Below are 15,831 nucleotides of genomic sequence, written 5' to 3'. Positions count from 1 at the left end.
GACGGGTACTGTCGCCCTTGGTCTGGGAGCTCCGGGCAGCTCACCCAGTCGACCCCAGCTCAATGCCCTTGACCCCTGTTTGGGAGTTCCGGATATCCCCTCCGTTCGACCCCAACTGAGGTTTTTTCCTTCTCCCTCCTTTGAGGAATTTTGTAAGGTGGCACATTCGGTGTCCTCAGGGTCTCCGCTTGATCCGCTGCCCCCCAAATTCTGGAAGGCTTTCCATGCAGAACTCTTCTTGCCTTTGTTCTCGATCTGTCTCCAATCCTTGGAGTCGGCATCGGTGCCAGAGTGCTGGAAGTTAGCAGTAGTGTCACCTCTGCTAAAAAAGCCAACTTTGGACCCGGCCTGTCTCTCCAATTATAGGCCGATCTCCTTGCTCCCTTTCCCGATTAAGATCCTGGAAAAATGGGTGACCCGTTCACTTTCAGGCTTCCTGGAGAACATCGGGTGGTTCGATGAGGCCCAGTTTGGCTTCCGCCCCGGACACGGGACGGAGTCCGCGCTGGTGACCGTGTTGGACAACCTTCGCTCGCGTGTCGACAGTGGTCGGGCAGCCTTTTTAGTGCTGCTCGACATGTCAGCCGCGTTCGACACGGTCTGCCATCGGACCCTGGTCAGGAGACTGGAGGAGTGTGGGGTCACTGAGGGGGCTAGAGACTGGCTGATATCCTATCTTGGTGGCAGGCAACAGTTGGTCTCACTTCCGCCATTTAGCTCTGAGCCAAGGAGTGTAGGACAGGGGGTTCCACAGGGCTCGGCCATCAGCCCTATATTGTTCAACCTGTACCTTCGCCCTTTAGTCCAGCTAATAAAATCTTTCGGTGTCTCTGCATTTAATTATGCCGACGACACCCAGCTGGTCTTTTCTCTGGAAGGGAGTAATGCGGTCTCGCTGGATACTTTCCATCGCTGCATGGCAGCTACAGCGGACTGGTTACGAGCTAACTCCCTTCAATTTAATAGCTCTAAGACGGAGGTGCTCCATTGTTCCATTGACCGGATTCCGCGGGCACTCCCAGAGAACTTTTGGCCCAGTACCTTCCTTGAGCCAGTGTTGGCAGCGGAATCAGCCCGCAATCTGGGGGTGATTTTTGGCCCTAACCTACAACTTGACATACACGTCAACAAAACCACTGCTACGTGTATGATGCTGCTACGCATGCTACGCAAAGTTCTGCCCCTTCTCCCCGCTCAAGCCAGGCCGGAAGTAGTCCGTGGGACCATACTAAGTCGTCTTGACTATTGCAACGGGCATCTTCTGGAGGCTCCAAAAAACCTGACGGGGAAGCTTCAGCGGGTGCAGAACATGGCCGCCAAGCTGGCTCTCTCCCGCCCTAGGTCCAGCTCTTCCACTCTTGCTCTACGAGACCTACACTGGCTCCCGGTAGGTTTGCGGATACAGTTCAAAGCTGCATGTTTGGTGTTTAAAGCCGTACACCGTCAAGGCCCCATTCCTCTGCAAAACATGTTTACGTGGTACTCTGCTCCACGGCCCCTCCGCTCTTCATCGGCTCATCTTCTTGTGGTTCCGAGGTTTCATAGAGTGAGGATGGGTGGCCGCTCTTTTAGCGTGGCAGCGGCCAAATTTTGGAACTCCCTGACACTCTCTTTGAGGAGTCACAAGGACTATCTTCCGTTTAGGAAAGCGTTAAAAACTCACCTATTTCAAAAAACGGCTTGAGCGGTTAAAGTGTACGGTTCCTTGATCAAAGCGCCAGGATGCCCTCTGAGTGACAGGTTCTGCGCTCTATAAATATATTAAATAAATAAATAAATAAATAAGTCCAGAATCGAAGCAGGAGTGAAAGAAGGGGATAAACAGGCGTCGCAGAGCCGAACGGCAGCACCCCGCCACGACCCTAGAGAGTCGTGGCTTTCTCAGGTACATGGGTGTCCGTGGGGATATTTAGATGGGAACAGAGCTGGGTGCAAGGGGGGAGGTTGGAAGGAGAAGTGAAGGAAACCATATTAACTGAACAATTGATAGGTAGTAGTTCTTTCCACAGACTTATTACGTTTTCTTTATTGTCCATCACTTACCTCTCCCCTCACGTTTTGGCTCTTATTTCAATTATCTCCTCACTCCTTCCCTAAAAATTCAAATGAAACTCACACAAATACTCACCTGAGCCTTTCTTCTGTCCATGGGACGACATTGGCCAGGAGATTCCTCAAGGGGACTGAATGAGAAGACCATGTGAAGATGTAAAAAAGGAAACTAGGACAAATCAGAAGTGGACATTAAAGACGTATGAACCTCCAACAAAGTCCTAATAAATCCTATATGTAAAAGATCACATATGCGGAACTCATTCCTTTTATTAACTTCTCACATTTTTGGTGGTGAATGTGGGCAAACCTCCATTAGACAATCATAATGGAGAACTTGACACAGCAACTGATACGCAGCCAAGAAAAGTTGGAATGGGCCATAGAGAGGCAAATGAATACAGCGCAAGCCAATAGGGACATGTGTAAAGCCTTATTAAGGCAAAGAAATAAAAGAGTGGCCCTGAGACAACTAGTTCTGGGGGAAATTCCAAACCAAGGAAAATACAATGAGAAACATGAACGAATACCCACACTACAGACAATTTGAATGGGCAGTAACTCCAAGCTTAACCCACGGATTAACTGATATCACAGTTATTTATTCCTGATATTTTCAAAGTTCATTACTTTTTTTTAAATATACATTTTTGCTTAAATATTTTTGGTACATGAGTGTGAACACATAGTAGATAACATTCAAGTATACAGTGAGCAAGTAATCACAAGACAGAAGCACCCTGAAATACAAAAGGAAAGATTATAGACAAAACTAAGTGAATAACCAACTAACTGGCAAAATGACCCAAGACTAAATAACATTGGTCATTACAAAAAATACATAAACAATGCACCACAATTCACAAATATGATATGATATGATATCAAAGGTAAAATCGCTGACGCGCGTTTTGCAAATGCCACTGCTTGGGACTACCTACATCAGGGGACAGACTTCATAATTTTAGTTTGTGGCCAAGAGGCAGCCATCAACATTCATGTTCCATGGAGGAACTAATCGATGGCACGTTGTGACCGATACTACTGTAGTAATTAATCTCTGCACCACTCTTACTTTTCTCTACCTGAGCGCCACCAGGGAAGATTCCACGATACATACGCTTACAGATACCACGGTTCCTAGTGACTCTATGGAGATATTTCCAGTTCAGCATTTCCATAATGATGGAATGCTGAAGTAACGTTATTGGATTAGCTGTGAATACAGTCTATAGAGCCCTGCTGATACACTATATTACATGTATCATGAATGCTGATGGCTGCCTCTTGGCCACAAACTAAAATTATGAAGTCTGTCCCCTGATGAAGGAAGTCTCAAGCAGTGGCATTTCCGAAACGTGCGTCAGCCCTTTCACCTTCGTTGTCATATTTGTGAATTGTGGTGCATTGTTTCTGTATTTTTTGTAATATGTTATCTGTTTTGTTATGTAATTGATGTATTAATGTTATTTAGCCTTGGTCATTTTGTCAGTTAGTTGGTTATTCGCTTAGTTTTGTCTATAATCTTTCCTTATGTTTTTCAGAGTACTTCTGTCTTGTGATTTGCTCACTGTATACATGAAGTTGGTATTTATTATGTATTCACACTCATGTACCAAAAATACTAATGCAAAAATTCATATTAAAAAAGTAATGAACTCTGAAAATATGATGAATAAATACCTGTGATATTACTTACTCTGTGGATGACATTTTTATACCTGGAGTTACTGCCCATTCAAATTGTCTGACCTTCGATATTTTGGTGTCGATATTCTGTCCATTCTATATTTTTGATGTCCCAATTTAGTCAGTGATCCCCGTGGTACAAAGCACGTTAGTGGAGGACTCCCAAGTTTGTCCGGAGGAACAGATACCAATAAGTTGCGTGCTGGGAGACGTCAAGATATATCCGGTAGGAAAAATCCCTATTACCCTATTCAACAGGAATTCTCTACAGGCCAAGGTAAGGATGACGGACAATCTCCCAGAGCAACTTCTTTTGGGTATGGACAATCCTGTATTTATTGCCCTGCTCAGAAATACTTCGATGAAGGCTGTATCTCCTCCTTCAACTCTGCTCACTTAGGCGTCATGGCTCTCTTACAGGTCGTTCCGCTATGCCCAAATACAGGAACCCACTCTCCAGAATGCTTGCCAACAAACAAGGAATCTCACATCAACACTGTCTTACCCCTCCTTTACTATTAATAACAATCTGCTATATAGGATAGGGAAACAAGATGAGCCACCACAGCTGGGTGTCTCTCAGAAATTTCGTGAACAGATATTATATTTTGCTCTTACACATCTCTTGGTAGGCAATAGCGGAGCTGCCAAAACAACCCACACTGTATTGAGATATTTTTACTGGCCTGGAATATAGGCCTCTATAAACAAGTACTGTGAAGAGTGCGAGATATGTAAAAAAAGAAATCCCTAGAAACAACCCCTGTTCCACTACAACCGTTACCCATTATCATTACACCATTTAAAAAGAATAGGCATGGACTTAGTGGGTCCTCTTCCTTAATCAAAAAGGGGATATCTGTATATATTAGTCATAGTTGATTATGCAACCCGAAGCCTTCCCTTTACGGACACCAAACACTAAAAGCATTAGCGAAAAACAATTGGAGCTGTTTTCCAGAGTAGGATTTCCCAAAGAGATATTGACGGACCAGGGACCACCCTTTGTCTCTCGTCTTATGAAGCAAGTATGTAAGACCTTGAATATCACCCAAATAAGGACCTCTGCATACCAACCTAAACATATGACTTATGCGAACGGTATAACACCACCCTTAAACTTACCCTAAAAATAATGCTATCAACAGAAGGGAAGGAATGGGACCTACTACTGCCCCTCGCACTCTTCGTCATTAGAAGCGAGGTACAGAGTAGTCTAGGTTGTTCTCCATTTAAGATTCTTTACAGGAGACAGCCCGAACCATTTTAGAGATGAAAAAAGAAGCATGGGAGCAAGAGAAACAGGAGGACACCCAGAACCTATTCGATTATACACAAGGGTTGAGTACACAACTCCAAAAGCTACGATACTTCGCCCATGCTAATTTAAAGAAGGCCCTAAGAAAACAACATTTAACGTATGATAAGGGAAAGAAGAGGCGGCAATTGAAAGTCTACGATTGGGTACTTGTTCTCCTACCGTCCTCTATATCCTACAAACAGGCAGAATGGAAGGGTCCCTACTAGATTATTGAGAAGATAGGCCTCACTACCTATCGATTACAGATGTCTTCTAATAACACTCAAATATACCATATAAATCTCCTCAAAAAGTGGTTAGGAACCCTACCCAAAACCACACACTTGGTTCTTTCAGAACTGACTCTAACCTCTTCCTCAACAAGCCAATCCATACTACTATTAAAAAGAGAGCCCACACCTTTGAGGCGGGTAAGCTCAAGAAGTACAGCACCAATCACAACACCCAATACAGCATTGGATAGGACAGTTGCAGCAGTTGGACATAGGCTAAAAAGCGGCCCACTATATACATTACAAAGGTAAAAGAACCTTAGGGGTAAAGTAGTCCCTTGTGGGCGTGGGCGTTGTACTGTCAGCGATGGGCGCCGCAAACAACCCTTCACAATACTCCCTTGTGAGCGTCGGCGTTGTGAGAGGTGCGTGGCCAAAAAACAAACAGCAATGGGCGCGGCATTAACGGGGCGCGGCATTCATGCGGCATTATTGCTAACCTTCACACTACTCCCTTGTGGGCGTGGCCGTTCTGAGAGGGGCATGGGCAAACCGCAATGTGCGCGGCATTCACAGGGCTAGGCATTCAGGCGGCATTACTGATAAATGGTGCCACGAAAAACTTCCAAGAAACGTACCCTTTACAAGACTCCCTTGTGGGCGTCTGCGTTGTGCCACACACACGCAGGCCTCGCAACTACGCTGTCACGTACTGCACTGTCAGCGTACACGGATTTACAACAGCCACACAACGTCGGACACAACGCTGTTGGGGATTCTATAACCAACCGACTCCACAGCACCCAGAAGCTGCAAACGTTACCGCTGAGGAGCCACATGTCACGGAGGCTCTTCCGAAACGTTACTGCTCTTCCTAACAGTGCATGCACAAGCGGACGCCCATATTGCACAGAAATTAACAAGTAACGTTACCCTGTATCACCAACTTCACAAGACAGGTAAAAGACGACGTGCAAGCACAATTCTAAAGAAAACATCAAAATCATCTTTCCTTTTGTCATACTCACGTAATGCTGCATACGTCACGGTTTGCATTTCTGGAATCACTAGAAAGCACAGGCTTTCATAGACAGAGTTGGTCACCCGTTCATTGTCAATCACGTATGGGACAGGTAGTGGATTGTAAGTGATGTGCCTTATGGATGTGCATTATCTACGTATACAGAGAGCACATTCCACACATTATATTTCATCCCTGGACAATGTCGGGACGGGCTGCTAGTTATACATAAGCGAGAAACTAACACACATACAAAGTGCAGCCTTTCATGAACTCCTAGACTCCTTCTATACCATTTTTTCTGATCTCCATGGCAGAACAACACTAGTAGAGCATTCCATTATTACCCCCCCAGGAAAAATTATAAAACAACATCCATATAGACTCCCAGCAGCCAGAAAGAGAGGTTGTTACCGCAGGAATAGAAAACTTCCTGCAACTAGGGGTCATAAAGCCGTCACACAGTAATTGGTCATCTACCATTGTCATAGTTCCAAAACCAGATGGTCAATCCGCATTTGTATAGATTTAAGAGCAGTCAACGCTATCTCATAGTTTGATACATATCCCTTGACAAGGGTTGATTAGTTGATTGAAAAACTAAGTGAAACCCAATACATAACCACACTCGATCCAACAAATGGCTATTGGTAGGTGCCATTAAAACAAGCAGACCAGAAAAAAAATGACTATAGGACACCCGCCGGTTGGTATGAAGTCACTGTATTACCCTTGGGGTAACATGGGGCCCCAGCAACTTTTCAAAGACTAGTGAACAAGGTCCTTTATGAACATCAAGCATATTCGTCGGCCTATATAGATGACATCATTGTATTTAGTCCTAACTGGGAACAACACCCCCTTCATTGTGAGAAAGTGTTCAAGGCCCTCATAACAGCAGGCCTCCATGTGAATTTAAAACAATCCAAGATAGGATTCACTAAAGTTAAATACTTGGGCTACCTATTAGGGGAGGTCAAAGCAGTCCTAGACGCACCCTTCCCCACCCAAAAAATTGATCAGATCCTTCCTGGGTTTAATAGGCTATTGTCGCTGGTTTATACCCACCCATTCTGAAATCACAGCCCATTTACCAATCTATTGAGGAAAGAGGTAAAGTATACAGAACTGATACACCCTTCTCAGACTGTCAGGTAGGTGTTCTATGACCACACACAGGCTTTTACTACTGGTCCTATACTAATTTCACCTTTAGAAGCAGGTTTGGGGGCTGTTCTTTCCCAACACACAAAAGAAGATATAGAACGCCCCGTACTCTTTATCAGCCGTAAATTGTTTCTAAGAGAAACAAAGTATTCCACAATTGAGAAGGAATGTCTGGCAATAAAATGGGCGATAGACTAACTACGTTACTACTTAGAGGGAACCCATTTTATTCTTTACACAGATCACGCTCCCCTCTTGTGGATGAGTCACAACAAAAGTAATAACCCACACTTTCTATAGTGGTTTTTATCATTGCAGCCTTATTCCTTTGTGGTGCGACATCGAAAGGGTACTGAGAATGAGAACGCAGATTTACTTTCCCGTATTCCCCATTTCCCCGAGCAGGAAAACACTGGGGTGTGGTATGTCAGGAAACCCCTGACTCCACAGAGGAAATATAGGAGAATGAATACGGAGACACGATTCCCTCATATTTGTCCCCTCTCCTTTCTTTACAGTCCCCCTTAATGCAGTGGCACCATAACCATTGTCTGGAAGCAGAAGACGGTCCCTTTAAACAGAGCCCAAAAGAACCAGAGACCGCTACCGTCATGGAACACATGACCTGCGTGGATACGCAAAGGGAATAGAGAACGCCAGGAGTGGCAAGCGGGATCCAGAGAGAAGGCACGTTGAGCCTGAAAAACTGAAGACCCGAGGAAGAGGCAACATCCATAACCGGAGGCGTACGTGAACCCACAATATACTACGGCTGTTCTGGAGGTAGCGCAGCCAAGTCCAGAATTGAAGCAGGAGTGAAAGAAGGTGATAACCAGGCATCGCAGTGCCGGATAGAAGCACCCCGCCACGGCCCTGGAGGGTCGTGACTTTCTCGGGTACATGGGTGTCTGCGGGCATATTTAGGTGGAAATAGAGCCGGGTGCAAGGGGGAGGTGGAAAGGAGAAGTGAAGGAAAATGTATTAATGGAAGTACTGAGAGGTCACAATTCTTTCCACAGATGTATTAGGTTTTCTTTATTGTCCATCACTTTCTTCTCCCCTCATGTTTTGGCTCTTATTTCAATTATCCCCTCACTCCTTGCCTAAAAATTAAAACAAAACTCATACAAATAATCACCTCAGCCTTTCTTCTGTCTGAGGGCCAGGAGATACCTCAAGGGGACTGAATGAGAAGACCCTGTGAAGATGTAAAAAGGGAAACCAGGACAAATCAGAAGTTGACATTAAAGACAAATGAACTTCTAACAAAGTCCTAATAAAGTCTATATATAGAAGCAATACATATGCGGAAATCATTTCTTTGATCAACTTCTCACAGATCCTGTTAGATCTGGGGGTCTCCAGTTGGCAGAGGTAGGTACCAATGTCCAAATAGGGACCCTTGCTCTAGTTAGGCTAAGGGGGATACACTATTTAGATAACCCCTGCTCACCCCCTTGGTACCTTGGCACGATCAGATAGGCTTATCAAAGGCAATGTGTAAAGTATTTATACCAACACTCACAGTAACACAGTGAAAACACCACAAATGGACTCCACACCAGTTTAGAAAAATAAAGTATGTAATCTAAACTACACAAGACCAAAACGACAAAAATCCAACATACACTGTTAAAAAATAAGTCTTTAAAAAGGGTTCAAGGGTTTACGTCAAAATAATCCAGATTTGTGTCACTTTTAGCCCAAAGTACCTGTAGATGCGACAAAAGTTCCAAGCGGCAACTGCAGCATCGAAAAACAAGCAATGCATCACTCCTGAACCCTAGGGAGGCGATGTGACAACTCCGCTGACCCCAGCGTGCATGTTGCTATGAATCCGATATGTATGGGGAGCGTTGTGATACCTTGTATGGATACCGGGGTGCAGCTTATCCAGTAGGATGCGTCTCGCACAGGCACGATGCGACGATCTTTGGGGCGGCGACGATCTTCGGTGCAGCAGCGATGCACGGCCCAGTGTTGATCCTCTTCTGCCACGGCCCCTCGATGCGTTGGTACTGGACTCTGCGACGATGTTCTAGAGGTAGCGCAGCCAAGTCCAGAATTGAAGCAGGAGTGAAAGAAGGTGATAACCAGGCATCGCAGAGCCGAATAGAAGCGCCCCGCCACGGCCCTGTAGGGTCGTGACTTTCTCGGGTACATGGGTGTCTGCGGTATATTTAGATGGAAATAGAGCCGGATGCAAGGGGGAGGTGGAAAGGAGAAGTGAAGGTAAATGTATTAATGGTAGAACTGAGAGGTCGCAATTCTTTCCACAGATATATTACGTTTTCTTTATTGTCCATCAAATTCTTCTCCCCTCATGTTTTGGCTCTTATTTCAATTATCCCCTCACTCCTTGCCTAAAAATTAAAATGAAACTCATACAAATAATCACCTCAGCCTTTCTTCTGTCTGAGGGCCGACATTGGCCAGGAGATAGCTCAAGGGGACTGAATGAGAAGACCCTGTGAAGATGTAAAAAGGGAAACCAGGACAAATCAGAAGTTGACATTAAAGACAAATGAAGTTCTAACAAAGTCCTAATAAAGTCTATATATAGAAGCAATACATATGCGGAAATCATTTCTTTTAGCAACTTCTCACAGATCCTGTTAGATCTGGGGGTCTCCAGTTGGCAGAGGTAGGTACCAATGTCCAAATAGGCCCACTAGGAGCATTTGAATCACCAGCCCTGGCGTACTCCGTGCACTTTAGTAGGGACCTACTGGTAAAACAAGTATGCCAATCATGGGTAACCAATCACAATAACAATTTACCCAGGGAGCACTTGCACTTTGACACTGATCAGCAAAGCAAAGTGCCCAAAGCATCTAAACCAGCAAAAACGAAATCCAGTACAGCATCAAAAATAAAGGAGGTAGAGTAAAAAAGTCAGGGGAAACCACGCCAAAGATGCCAGGTCTAACACATCCCTTTGCGGATTTTTGTCAGGTGCAGGAGAGGTTAACTTGTGTTTACGGCTGTATCTTCCTTTGTGAATTGGCCCCAGGGGTTTTAGTGTCTGCAAAGGTATCATTCATTTTAAATTAAAAAAGGATTATTTAAAATAGATAGATAAAACACCAGAGGTTTGCTTAGATAAGTGGTCTTCAATCTGTGGGTCGTGACCCCCATGGGAGCCATGAGGCATGGAAAGGGCGGGCACCATTCCTCAGCCTCTTCACCTGAAGTGTCATTCAGGGACTCTCCTGTGCTTTAAAACCAAAGCCTGGCAGACAGCTCAACACGCCTGTCTGCCGGCGTGCAGCTTGCCTGAAATAAATGCAAATCTGCACAGTGAGTTTATCTGCAATTGTGAAGAGAAATCTGTAAATGTAAATGATTTTTGGGAGCGTATACTTGCTTTAATTGACTGAATTACTTGAAGCTTCTTTTTGAGTGGTAGTGCAAAGAGCTCACAACTGATCTGTGAAGTGGGCGCTGTTAATAGTGTTTGTATCTATATATCGCTTACTATCCCTAAGGAGATGTTGAAGGAACAGCAGGGCACAAGTCCTATGAAAAGAAGTGGGGGGACTCTGACGTCATGACAGGAAGTGACGTCACGAAAGGTGGCTTGCACCATCAGATTCATTGCCTCCCCTCGCTCACCCCTTAGATGAAATTGCATCAGAGAAGCCAGCGCAGGAGGAGCGTTCTGAATGAGCTCCGATCTCGCCCCAGAGAGGCCAAAGAGTGAATGTGTGGCTCCATTTGCTTCAGTAATCGAGCTCCTGGTAAAATAAGTGGGGGGACGCCGTCCACCCGCGTGGTACCCCGACTCGAGCCCTGAGGAACAGTAATGTAAAAGAAAGTACAATCACGTATGGTCTGGATATTACTAAAATCTATATTTTAGAGGCACCATTTTATTGTAAAACTGTTTGCAATTTTTGTATCAGTCTATCTTATACTGTGTGTAGGTCATGTCTAACAAATGCACAGTGCTTTCTGTCACAGGCTGTGACCTCGTAGCACTAAAAATACACCAATCACTATTCCCCCATGCACCAACCAAGATTACATTTTGTGGCTCTCTGGTAACACACAGACCTCTGCAGTGCATTATCTAATAGAGTTTCATAATGTAGTATAGGGTATTTCTCACAGAGTAACAACTTTTTATATTTATTTGTTTTTCATTTAAGGAGCCTGTTATTTTCATTGAGCTACCTGTTGATGAAAGACCTAAAAAACGTACAGAATATTTTGTTTTTAGCCACTTCTTTGACCCCGCCCCATGTTCAGACTCTCAAGGCCCTTTAGCCCCCCACTTACTTGACTGAAGTGAACAACAGAAGCAAACTAATATAACCAGGAGTCCGTTTTTGCTAAAATAGTAGTGTCTGCTAAAAATTACCTTTTTAGAAAAATAGTATGAAAGAAGATTAAGGAACCACTTTCTCACCTAGAATCAAAGAAAGCACACTACCTGAACCCTACTGTTAACCATTAATAATTGTAAATGGTGTGTTAATTATGATGAATATTGCCAGCAACCTCCAGTTCTATGCAGCTGTAAATGCCAAGCCATCAACATCCCATGAAATAGTATGGTCTCCTAGGAAGCCTTGCACCAGAGTAGCAGTCCATGCACTACAGCCATAATACCCAGGGCCACTGGAAATATACAATTGTGTGGCTTCGGCGATCTTAGCACGCCTATAGATTTGGCACATAATGCATTATCTGCCAAAAATTCTGCTGATTTTAACAAAAAAAATGTTTTTCATTACTCAAACGGTTCAAAGGTTACTAAAAAACCAGCGACACGTGTTGCCGCGCAGTAGAAGGCCCTTTGCAGAGCTAGCCAGTCACCTTTTCATTGCGTATTGCTATATGTGGGTGTTAAACTGATACTAAGGAGGTGTAACCACAGATTGACTTTTACTCTTGAGAAGAAACAGCAAACTCATCACATTAGCACAGAAAGGTATCATCATCTGAATAAGTTTTGTCAAATAATGTTTTGTTTGTGAAAAATAAAGTACCATAGTGCATTTTTAGGTAATTCTTTTTGGAGGATTTTTTTGAACTGTGTAGTAATCCTCTGACTCCAAACCACAGTCACAAACCTTTGGTTTCTTAAACACAATTTAATATTATTTCCCCACCTAAAAAGCATTTACCAGTAGGAATTGGGGGGGGCGTTTATGGTTGTGGAGAACCAGGTTCTATAAATATTTGTGAGGAGGGATCTTTATACCAAAAAAATGTTGATAGGGGGTCTCAGCATCACAATGTTTGAAGACTCTTCTGAAATATTTATTCACATCATATTTTTCCAACTAAGAGAAGTGTGCCTCTTTGTATTTCACCTTTTAATTGTATATTTGAAATACTTTTAAAGTTCAATTTGGAAAGTAAGCAAATGATTGAATTTAAATACCATCATGCCAGCCTTCTAAGTACTACAACTCGATCAATGAATCACTCCTGCAGCACAGCACAGTGTTGCTAGGCTGAAGTCACAGGGCCAACATGAGATTAGGGTGGTTGCCCAGGTTTGTGGTGCCAGGAAAGTAGAAACCAACACTTACCGATCGCCATTAGAGCCGGGTGCTGTTGTTTGACATCATGGCGGGTCATCCGTGGACTGAGGAGGCCATGGCGTCAGCTGGGAAAGACCACGAGAGGTTAGAAGCCCTCAGTGGTGGGGGACCAAAGCTCACAGAAGAGCATCGCTGTCACCAGTTCTGGCAAGTCTGTTCCAGGTTGTTGGGACTGTTGAGATCTTTCATGAACTTAGCACTTAGACACTTATAAACCAGTAGTCTTTTGGTACAGCATAAGACTTTGGGGTGTATAGAACTAGCATGGGCCACATAAGGAAGTTCCCTCCAGTACAGAATGAAGGATAACTTCAAATACTAGATGAGCCCAAGACACTTGGGGGCTTGGGGGATTCAGGCCAGTATAGGGCTATGTGGATTATTTAGTATCCCTGCTGGTTCCAGGAAGGGGATCACTGAAATAATATCGAGTGACAAAATATCGACCTTCAAGAATATCGTTGACAAAATATAGACTGTCAAAATATCGACTTTCTATGTACAAACAGGTAAGTACAAAAATATCGAGTTTAAAATATCGTTTACAAAAATATCGTTGTAAAAAATATCGACTTTAATAAAAACAATGTTTAATTACATTAATATAACAAATTAATTACTAAAATATACTTAACAATACTTAAAATAACTTTTAATAATTAAATAATTAATGAAAGTAAAAAATAATATTTTTTTATTCATATTTCTTAAAACATATATATATATAGTAACAAAATTTAATTAAATAATAGCCAATATTATTAACGTACAAATACAAAAGAGTAAAAATTACTATTCCCACTCCAGTGGGTGCAACAGTAGGGAAAGCGTTGGATAGCGTAGGGGTTAAAAATTACTATTCCCACTCCAAAGAGTGCAACAGTGGATATATGACGTTACAACGCAACTTTTACAACACACTACCATTACAACGAAATTTTTACAACGCAAAAACTATTACAACGCATGTTTTTACAACGCATGTTTTTACAACGCAGATACCTTTACAACGCATACCATTACAACGTAAGTATTGGTAAGTATATAATAATTCTTTTTAATTTAAATTATTTAAAATTAATTTAATATATTTTAATTTAATTTAATTTCATAAAATTAATTTAATGTAAATTTAATTTTACTTTATTTTTACACTGTAACCCTGTACCCCAAAAACCCAAAACTGACCCTGAACCCTAAAAAAAACCCTTTACCCAAAAACCCAAAACTTACCCTGAACCCTAAAAATACCCCTTTACCCAAAAACTAAAAACTGACCCTGAACCCTAAAAATACCCCTTTACCCAAAAAACAAAAACTGACCCTGAACCCTAAAAATACCCCTTTACCCAAAAACTAAAACCTGACCCTGAACCCTAAAAATACCACTTTACCCAAAAACTAAAAACTGACCCTGAACCCTAAAAACACCCCTTTACCCAAAAACTAAAAACTGACCCTGAACCCTAAAAATACCCCTTTACCCAAAAACTAAAAACTGACCCTGAACCCTAAAAATACCCCTTTACCCAAAAACCAAAAACTGACCCTGAACCATAAAAATACCCCTTTACCCAAAAACTAAAAACTGACCCTGAACCCTAAAAATACCCCTTTACCAAAAATTACAAAAATTTACATTATAAAAATTATTATATACTTACCAATACTTACGTTGTAATGGTATGCGTTGTAAAGGTATCTGCATTGTAAAAACATGCATTGTAATAGTTTTTGCGTTGTAAAAGTTTCGTTGTAATGGTAGTGCGTTGTAAAAGTTGCGTTGTAAAGGATGTTTCCCGCAACAGTAGGGAAAGCGTTGGATAGCGTAAGGGTTAAAATTACTATTCCCACTTCAAAGGGTGCAACAGTAAGGGAAGCGTAGGATAGCGTAGGGGTTAAAATTACTATTCCCACTCCAGTGGGTGCAACAGTAGGGAAAGCGTTGGATAGCGTAAGGGTTAAAATTACTATTCCCACTCCAGTGGGTGCAACATTAGAGAAAGTAAATACTTCATATATTAATAAATAAATTACAAAATAATATCAACATAAATTTATTTAAAAATGATTAACTATTTAATATAACATAATATTTAATATATTAAAATTACTAATTAACTATAAATATTTCAATTAGTTACCTATTAATACTAATTTATAACTAATTACCAATTATTTATTTGATAATTAAAATTTAATTTACAATTATTTTATATTAAATACAATTAAATAAATGTTATATATTTCATTAATTATTATTAAATTACTACCCACTCTATTCCCCTATAAACCCACAACCCGCTACAGGAAATAAATAATTTAATTTAACATAATTAGCAATTAATCAATTAAATAAATTAATTACCAATTAAATTTTTAAATAATTAACAAATATTATTTAATTACCAAATAATTAAATATTACTATCAATAAATAAATTTACATATTTAATTAATTATAATTAAATTACTTCCCACCCTATTCCCCTATAAACCCACAACCCGCTACAGAATAAAATTACACAATATTTAAAAAAAACATTAATTAAAAATAATTATAACATAAAATGACACTTTTCACACATATTATAACATGAAAAAACACTATAAATAATTAAATATTATTTAAAAAACGATATTTTTTACTATCTAGATTATATACTTGGATATTTTCACTTTCTATATTATTTACAGTCGATATTACTTCACTTACCTTAAAAACGATATTTTGGCTGTCTATATTCTGTCCTGTCGATATTTTGTCCAAACGATATTTCAAACTCGATATTCTGTCCAAACGATATTTTGGAGT

This window comes from Lissotriton helveticus, chromosome 3_2 (genome assembly GCF_964261635.1).
Source record: "Lissotriton helveticus chromosome 3_2, aLisHel1.1, whole genome shotgun sequence".
Classification (NCBI taxonomy): domain Eukaryota; kingdom Metazoa; phylum Chordata; class Amphibia; order Caudata; family Salamandridae; genus Lissotriton; species Lissotriton helveticus.
This window is presented reverse-complemented; position numbering follows the sequence as displayed.